The sequence below is a fragment of the Meriones unguiculatus genome, chromosome 8, assembly GCF_030254825.1.
Source record: "Meriones unguiculatus strain TT.TT164.6M chromosome 8, Bangor_MerUng_6.1, whole genome shotgun sequence".
Lineage (NCBI taxonomy): Eukaryota > Metazoa > Chordata > Mammalia > Rodentia > Muridae > Meriones > Meriones unguiculatus.
This window is the reverse complement of record NC_083356.1, coordinates 96581469-96590716: the sequence shown is the minus strand read 5'-3', so window position 1 is coordinate 96590716 and position 9248 is coordinate 96581469. Positions and strand designations below refer to the sequence as shown.

Here is a 9248-nt window from a genome sequence, read left to right as displayed (position 1 = left end):
AAATGGTGTACAGAACTAAGCAGAGAATTTCAAAAGAGGAATCTCTAATGGCTGAGAAACACTTAAAGAAATGTTCGACATCATTAGTCATCAGGGAAATGCAAATCTAAACGACTCTGAAATTCCATCTTACACCCAACAGAATGGTTTAGATCAAAAACTTGAGTGACAGCTCATGCTGCTGAGGATGTGGAGCAAGGGGAACCCTCCTCCACTGCTGGTGGGAATGCAAGCATATACAACCACTTTGGAAATTAGTTGGAGGTTTCTCAGAAAACTAGAAAAGGACCTACTTCAAGACCCAGCTATACCACTCCTAGGCATATACCCAAAAGATTCTCTACCATAGCATAAGGACACTTGCTCAACTATGTTCATAGCAGCTTTGTTCATAATAGTCAGAAACTGGAAACAACCAAAGAATGAATAAAGAAAATGTGGTACATTTACACAATGGAATACTACTCATCTTTTAACAACACAGACATCATGCAATTTTCAGGAAAATGAAAGGAACTAGAAAAGGTCATCTTGAGTGAGGTAACCGAGACCAAGAAAGACACACCTTGGTATGAACTCACGTATAAGTGGATATTAGCTATAAGAGGATAATCCACAGGCTAAACATGGTTGAATTTTCAAAGATGGAGGTACAGCTTTTTGCTAGCTGTAGATAAAGAGATGCTCTGAAAATACAGAGAATTTTCAGTAGTTTCTTGTAGTATCTTCTTCTCTTGGCCTGTTTATATCATAGCATCTACTTTCTTGAAGGTGAGAGTGGAGTCTCTTTACTCTCTGCATTCTGGAGAGTAAAAATCCTTTAAAAGATAGTCATGGATGTTAATGTCTTATTTATCTTTGTACCAGGAAGTGAACTATTGAGGAGTTGACACCCCCATTACTTCTCCCACATTTTCTTAGTTAAAAACAAGTCATCTTTCCTTTCTACACTCAACATAAATAAATTTGTATGAGGATGTAATTCATCGCACATTACTTTTGGATGTGTTTACCACAATGATGCAGTGAAACAAGATTCTTTTGTGTGCATTCAAAGTTTGAGCAGGGAGCTTCCCTGTACACGGAGACCCAGCCATGTAGGTTGCTTTAGTCCTGCAACACTTTCACATCAAGGGTAAGGTTACAGTGGCACAGAAAACGATTGTCAAGAGCCTTGCACTTAGAGTTCACATTTTCATGTATACTCAATCAAATGATTAAATGGATCAGTCTGATCTCAGTTACAAGAGAAAGGGTCATATAATTTTACAGTGTGTGGAAGACAGAATCAAATATGATGGAGCAACCAATGTTTCCGATAGTGACCTTAAGAAGTTTTTCTTCTTTTTGTGATGAATTAGATAAATGCATCTTTCTAAACTGAAATATCAGAGTGAGGTAACCCAGACCTAGAAAGACACACATGGTATAGACTCACTTATAAGCAGATATTAGCCATACAATACAGGATAACCATAATACAATTCAGAGACCTAAAGAAGCCAAGTAACATAGAATAGCCTAGGTAGGATGCTTAATTCCTATTCAAAAGGGAAAACAGAATAGACACCAGAACCAGTTGAAGAGAGAGAACAGGACAGGAGCCTACAATAGATGTCCTCTGAGAGACTCCACCTATCAGGGAATGGAAGCAGAAGCTGAAACAGACAGCCAAACTGTCTGTTTGAGAGAGCACAGGGAGTCCTATGGAAAAGTGCCAAGATAGAAGCATCTGCAGGGGACAGGAGTTCCACAAGAAGACCAACAGAATCAACAAATCTGGGCCCAGGGACAGCCTGCAGAAACTGATGTACCAACCAAGGACCATGCATGGAGAGGACCTAGACTCCCTGCTCAGATATAGCTGATATGCGGCTCAGTCTCCATGTATATCACATAGTAAGGGGACCAGGAGCAGTCTCTAACATGAACTCGGTTGTCTATTCTTGGATCACTTCTCCTGTGCAAAACAGCCTTGCCAGGCCACAGAGGAATAGAAGTAGGAAGTTCTGAAAAGACTTGATACTCTGAGGTCAGTTGGTAAGAGAGGAGTACATCTCCTTTTTGAGAATTAGAGGACAGGGATGGGGGAAAAAGAGAGGTTAGGTGAGTCTTGGAGGAAATGGCTGGAGGTGGCTATGATTGGGATGTAATGTGAATAAATTAATAGTAAAAACATAAAAATAAATAAATTGAACCACGTTTCCAATTCTAAAGCTCAAGTCATCACCAGCAATAATAGGATTATTTGGATATTTAGGCTTTATAAAGATTTGTAGGAAGTTCTTTGTGGGTGGCAACCGGAAGATGAGCGGGAGGAAGAACTCATCGGCACCTTGAATGTGGCCAAGTTGCCGGCAGACACTGAGGTGGTTTGTGCACCTCTGCGCCCTACATCGACTTCTCCAGACAGAAGCTAGATCCCAAAATTGTCAGGGCCGCACAGAACTGCTACAAAATGACCAATGGAGCATTCACTGGGGAAATCAGCCCTGGCATGACCAAAGACTTAGGAGCCACATACGTAATACTGGGCACTTGGGGAAAAGGCATGTCTTCAGGGAAACAGATGAGTTGATTGGGCAGAAAGTGGTTCATGTCCTTGTAGAGGGACTTGGGGTGATCACCTGCATTGGGGAGAAGTTAGATGAAAGGGAAGCTGGCGTCATGGAGGAGGTTGTTTTCGAGCAAACCAAGATCATCGCAGACAATGTGAAGGACTGGAGCAAAGTCATCCTGGCCTCTGAGCCTGTGTGGGCCATTGGGACTGGCAAGGTGACAACACCTCAGCAGGCTCAAGAAATACACGAGAAGCTCCGGGGACAGCTGAAATGCAATGTCTGTGAGATGGTGGCTCAAAGCACCCGAATCATATATGGAGGTTCTGTGACTGGAGTAACCTGCAGAGAGCTAGCAAGCCAGCTTGACGTGGAAGGCTTCCTCGTGAGTGGTCCATTGCTGAAGCCTGAATTTGTGGACATCGTCAATCTCAAACAATAAGCACCGCCCATCTCCTCTCTGTGCCCACCAGGCTAGGACTAGGTTGCCGAGGCGTTTTGTAACTGCTCCTACCAGTCACAAGTGTCTGATAAGTCACCTGCCCCATCTTGTGGCCTAATCCACACTGTCCCTCCCTGAACCGTTTACACCTCTCTAGAGTGGTTGGGACCAGGCCGCTCCCTCTACCACTTACAGTGGTTAGGATTACAATGTCACCAAGGTGGCTTCCAGGCTGAGGGGTGGAAGGAGTGGAAAGAGCTCTGCCCTTCAGGCCCTAGGAAGGGCAGGAGTGTGAAATCACCTTCCGTTCCCTTTTCAGGGTACACTAAGGCCAAGATCCTCTTACCCTAAGAAGCGGGATACTCTCCTCCCCCACAGCCCGTCTGCTGGCTGTGTTTGTGAACCATCCTACATGTAAGGGAAATAAAAACCTGCCCTCCCCTCCAAAAAAAAAAAAAAAAAAAGATTTTGAGATTATGCTGGTGGAAAGCTAATCAAATACCCTTTGTCCTTATCTGAAGAAAAGATACCAGTTGGGATGTGAGCATGCATGCACATAAACACGTGAGCACATGCACACACACACATGTCCTGTAACTAACTACACAGCATGTACATGGCTGTTTTGTCAAGAATTTTGTGAACATCTAGCCTTCAGAACTGGCGGGAAATGTATTTTTTTCTTTTTTAAAACACATCTAGTCCATGTTAGTTTTTAATGGTAGCATTAGAAAACCAATACAATACTAAAGAAAAGGAAATGTAACTTAGCCCAATAGTCAAGGGTTTATAAATCCTCTTCCCCTATTTACTTACAAATTTAAAAGCCACTTTGTAAATTATGTTTCTTTTTGTTTAATTTCCATTTTATAATGGGGAAATCTTAGGAGAAAAAGCATTTAAAAGAAAAAAAATAGGTTATGAATAATTATATAGTTAACTGGTAAACCAAACCCAGTCTCTCTGGGCCTCTTTTGAGTGTTTATTTTACTTTCTGAAATAATCCAAATTATCAATGAGCTGTCCCAGGAAGATCTTGATATTTAAACTTACAAAGACCACTGTTCTTTCAGCATTGCAGGATATTTGAACAAGCTTTCTACCTTGAATTTACTATGATGTGCTCCATGAATACTTTGACTTAATTGAAAATTATCACAAAACATTTATTTTAGTGACTGAGTCGTAGGATTTGACCATGGTCTCACAATTCCTGTGGTTTTGAAAAATAATGTTTGAAGTAACCAATTGTAGTAGCGATATCTTATAGCTTATCACTAGGGCACATTCCTCAGTGATCAGGTTTTTCTAAGTGGAATGTTGAGAGATCCTATTGGTGCATTTTTTTTTTTTTCAGTAGAGTTGCAAAGAAGGCAGTGAAAATGGTTTTTCTTTTGAAAAGGGAGGACATTGATTGTTCCCATTCTCATCAAAAGGTTGGTTTTCTTGAGTGTATTCTTCCACATGGTGAACTATCACTGATTCTGGTAGCACGATCAACAATATTAATAAATGCATTTGTATCTGCAATGATCTTTCTTTCCTTTTTGCTCAGGTCACAGAGCTTATTCACATGCATGCCTATTTTCTTCACTGGCATCTTCCATCTCTCTTTAAAACATACTGCAGTTCATTAAATATTCAAAGTGCCAATTTGGTAAAGTGCATACAGTTCATTCAAGCTTCATAAATAACCCCATCTCTCCCTTTCTTATCTTCCAGACGAGTTTAAGCTATTTTGCTTGTCTTTGTTTTACTACAGGACAGTTGCTGTTACAGGGTTCTGGTTTTCTTGAGGTTTTCCAAGAGTCACGCAGGCTCCCGAAACACATTACTGTCTTCTTCTCTTATTTTCTCTAAAACTCGAAAAATAAAATTTATTTATATTTTATGCATGTGTCTGCATACATCTGTGTCATGCATGTAGTCAGAGGACAACTTGCAGGAGCTGGTTCTCTCCTTCTACTGTGTGGATTCTGGGCATAGAATTCAGATCCTAGGTGACAAGTAGTTTTACCATCTTGAAGACCCCTATGGTTATTTTGATGGAGTTGAGCTTGATTGTGGTGGAAGTTTATTTTCTAACCCATGCCATCATCACTACCACCATTCTTGCATTGATCATCCTCTCACTTGGGACCCCTGTCCTGTATTACGCTGGAACCGCTGGCAAAACTCTCAGATGTACCTTCAGCCTGAGCTGATGAGACACAAAAAGAAGTAAAAAGAAAAATAAAAATCACCCACTATTTTGCAGCTAACTCTGACAGGTTCTGTGTACTAGAGCAACGCTTTAGATTAACAGAATGCTGCCGTGGTAATGAAAACACATGGAAAACTGCACACACAGTCTTTTTTTCATCCTTAAATAAGGGCCCATTAAAAATAACGATATGATAATTAATGAGGAAGGAAGGTAGTGTCTATGGGTGGTTTGTCAATATTGTAGTTGGGTCATTCATCTGTGGAGCAGTGATATTCACCTACTCCCTCCTCTGTTGCAGAGATGTAGAGTTAATATTTCACTTATTTTAGACACTTTCCCAAGCATTATTTTAAACAGGCAAACAGGGACCACTTCCAAGTTAAAGTGAGCCCCCATTCTTTGATGATGACTCATTCCAAAAAGACTTCTGTAAGACACCGTTCCCCTGAAATTAATGCCCGTAAGTATGTGGGGAGAAGCAGCTAATGAATGTTAAATTAAGTTGCAACATATTTAGAAAAATGGGCAATGTTTATGTGACATGAGTTTACTTTAAAACACTCCTTGTTGACCTTTGCAAAAATAATATGAGAACAATTTGAGATATTTACAGTGGGTAGAGGTAGCTGTGTGTCCTAATTCCCAAATCACTGTTTGTGAAATGTTCTGCTTCTTTGATCCACATTTCCATAGGTTTCTTTAGGCAGAGACGGGCAATAAGGCAGGTTCAACAAGAAAATTACTTGCTTGAGGACACAAGGTATCTGCAGCCCATAGAAGGCAGGAAGCAGATGGATTAAGTTACTGGAAAATTAGCTCATTTTATCACATGACACAAAACATCCATACCACCAGCCTTATTTTCAGAAAGGCTGAAAACAAATAAACGCAAAGATGCAGTGCCGTTCCAGTGGAAAGATGCGCTTACACCATTTGATATTTTCATTAAAAGTATTCTTTTAAAATTAATTTTATTCATTGGTGAAGATTGTCTAGGTTACTGGCTTCTCTGCCTACATACTTACATGTTGGAGGGGAAATTTTTAAAACTAAAGCTGCAAAATAAACATAGTTGGAGATCTAACACTAGGACTTTTACTTAATTTACATTCATTACATATTATGAGTTTAATTACCTTCCTCAAATAATACTCATCTGAAGGAAAGATCCTGAAGGAGGCGTACTTCGATGCTGATTTTATTGATTGTGACTGATGGATGGCATCAACATTTCATAGTGAAGAATCATGGTTTTGTTACATCAGGAAAATTAAATTGGGAGAGTTATTTTCTTTCCCAGTGATAGTGGCAGTTAGAATATTTCACCTGTAATGAGATGTGTGCGTTATGTGCCATCGCGAACCACGGCTCAGCCATTAAATATATGTAAATGAAGAGAAACACAAGAGAGCCCGGGCATAATAACGTGCAGAACAGAGAAATGGATCCTGGAAAGTGATTAATTTATTTGATGATGCCTCAAGTGAGGAATTTTAGGTCACAAATGAAGTGACAGAATGACAAATTACCATTTTAAAGAATTTACTGGGCATCATTACTGAACAATTGTCAGGTAGTTTATGGTGGCTGAGAAGATGGTATAAATATAGATCTTTTCCTTATCTGAGCTGAATTATTAATCACCTTTTTAAAAATCTTTGTGAGTGATGGTTGGCTGTCTGATTGGAAATAATGTGTTCTACAATTTTAACTAAATTCTAATATGATATGTAACAGGAATCTTTACAATTAAAGTCTCAGTGGAGATGGTAGGAGGTTTACAGTCAATTGCAGTTTTAATGTGATAGAAGGGGATGAATCCACCAGCATATTTCAATAGATTTCCTTAGGTATATCATCCCTGCTGTGTTGCTATTCAAATGTTTACAGTTTATTTTCATTTGAAAAATGACATTCAGATACTTAAATTGTTTTCCTTGGTTTATTAGTTAATGAAAATGAAATTCTGGTAATTACTATAGTTTTGCAGCCTGCCATATTATTTAAAGTGAAGTCACTGGCTTTGTCAGCTGCATTCCAAATGTCATCTTCCCATGTTTTGTCCAATTTTTGTTTGCTTTATCTATGTCATGTCCCTTCTCTGTCTATGTGCTGCTGTCTCTAATCCCAGGAATAACCAGCATGTGGAAGAATTTGAAATAAAGACATTTCCACATTTCTTCCATGTTTTTCAAATTAAATTTGCTTCATAAACAGCATTAATAGCAAAAATAGATGTAAAACTCTTCAACATTTGATGGAATAACTGTGCACATTTTAAAGTGCCCATGCAAGACTTCTTAAATGTGTGTACTTCTACTCATGTGTGGGCAGGGAGGAGCCTCTTAGATCTGATGCATTTGTAATGTTACTCGTATTGGATAAAAATTAGAAGATGTTTTTAAAACTACTATTTGCTAGATGTTGAATGTGCTATAAATATCTAGAGAACTATTTTAATGAGTTGTCTCTAATACAGATAAATAGTGCTTCCTGTCTTATTTATGGGTATATCTCTCTCTAATACAGATAAATAGTACTTCCTGTCTTATTTATGGGTATATTTGTAATACATCATTCATCATTCACTCAGAAGAAGAGCTAAAGATTTTGTTCATTTTCCCTTATTATGTGCATCTTCTCCTTTTGCTCTTGACCCATTCTGAGAGCCCATAAAAAATTTTAAATAAATAGTCCATGCTACCCCTGACATCTTACCTTACCGAATTCACAAGAAATTTAAATTTTGAAAGTTCAAGCTACATTCTAACTCATTTTGCCTTTACTTTTTCTACTCTTCTTGGCGGGAGGCACAGTTTTTCTTAATCTTTATGTTATACAAAAGAAAAGAAAACATTTTGTCTACCTTTGACATCATGGTCTTATGTCCATTCCAAACAAGAAGTTTCGGGAATGTGTGAGTGAGTTGATGGCGGCACCGCTCCAGGATAAGGCAGCTCCTTTCACTCAGAGGCGCCTCGGTTTCCTCTGACAGCCATTCACCATCAGACATGATCTTACTCATCATCTGCCTTTCTCTCCTATTCTTGTTTGCCACAGACACACAAACATGCAAACAGATGGATGACGGTGTGCCATAAAGAAAATTCAAATATCATATGAAGTACCATGATGGAGTTGGACTTTTTTAACAAGCCATAATCCACATTGGCTCTAAGAGTATCTCAAAACAGACAGTGGCTGATTTTGTGAACATGGTCCCGCTGCACACTTTAAATACCTTTCATCCCCTGCCAGTTTGAATCAGCTGTCAGAGAGAGTTAAACAGAAAAAAGAAAGACAGAAAGAAAGATACATTTGACTCTAAATAGATTTAAAAAGCAAGAGAACATATTTCTAGCAAGAACAGGAAAGAATAGGTTTATACTAGTTTGAGGTCACAGGAAGGAAGGTTTGGTACAATTAAAGACAGTGACGTATTTTTTTGTGGATCAGGTGTGTGAATAAGAAATAAGAGGTTCAGAAATAAGAGGGCCTGTAGGTTAAATGACATACACAGATGTCAAATGTATTCTAAACAAAAGCAATGTGTGAGCTATAGTCTTCAGAACAAGTCAAAATGTGGTGATATCTCACTTCCTTCTTATGGGAAATTTCCTCCCATCCATGTACAGCTTTCTGGTTGCTTCAAAAACGACTCTTGCTGCTGCTCTTGGAGAGGCCACGAGAGCCAGACTTAAACAAAGCTTGATGTGGAGTTAAAGCTCTACAAACTAGAAACCTTTTCTTGGGTTTTAAATAGAAATGCTGGGAAAGAAAATTATTTTCTTATTCTGGGGTTGCAAGGCTAGGTGACTGAAATGTGTTTCCACCATTCATCTTGTCTGTAATATCCGTAAAAATACCCATAGGCCTCGAGTGTAAGACCGTTGTAGTTGTACAAAGATATTGAGAGAGAAAAATGGGAGAAAAGAAGCAATATAACAAAGGAGGAGAGATTCATAAAGGGAATGAGAAGGGGACACACACCCAAAAGTCTATAAGCGAGTACCATCATGGACTCCACGAGGACAGCATCCTA

At 39.0% G+C, this 9248-nt stretch overlaps 1 pseudogene; it reads left to right on the top strand.

Moving 5' to 3' along the window:
• The first annotated feature begins 626 nt into the window (after nt 1-626).
• On the top strand, nt 627-3000 carry LOC110563701 (triosephosphate isomerase-like; annotated as a pseudogene).
• The last annotated feature ends 6248 nt before the right edge of the window (nt 3001-9248 follow it).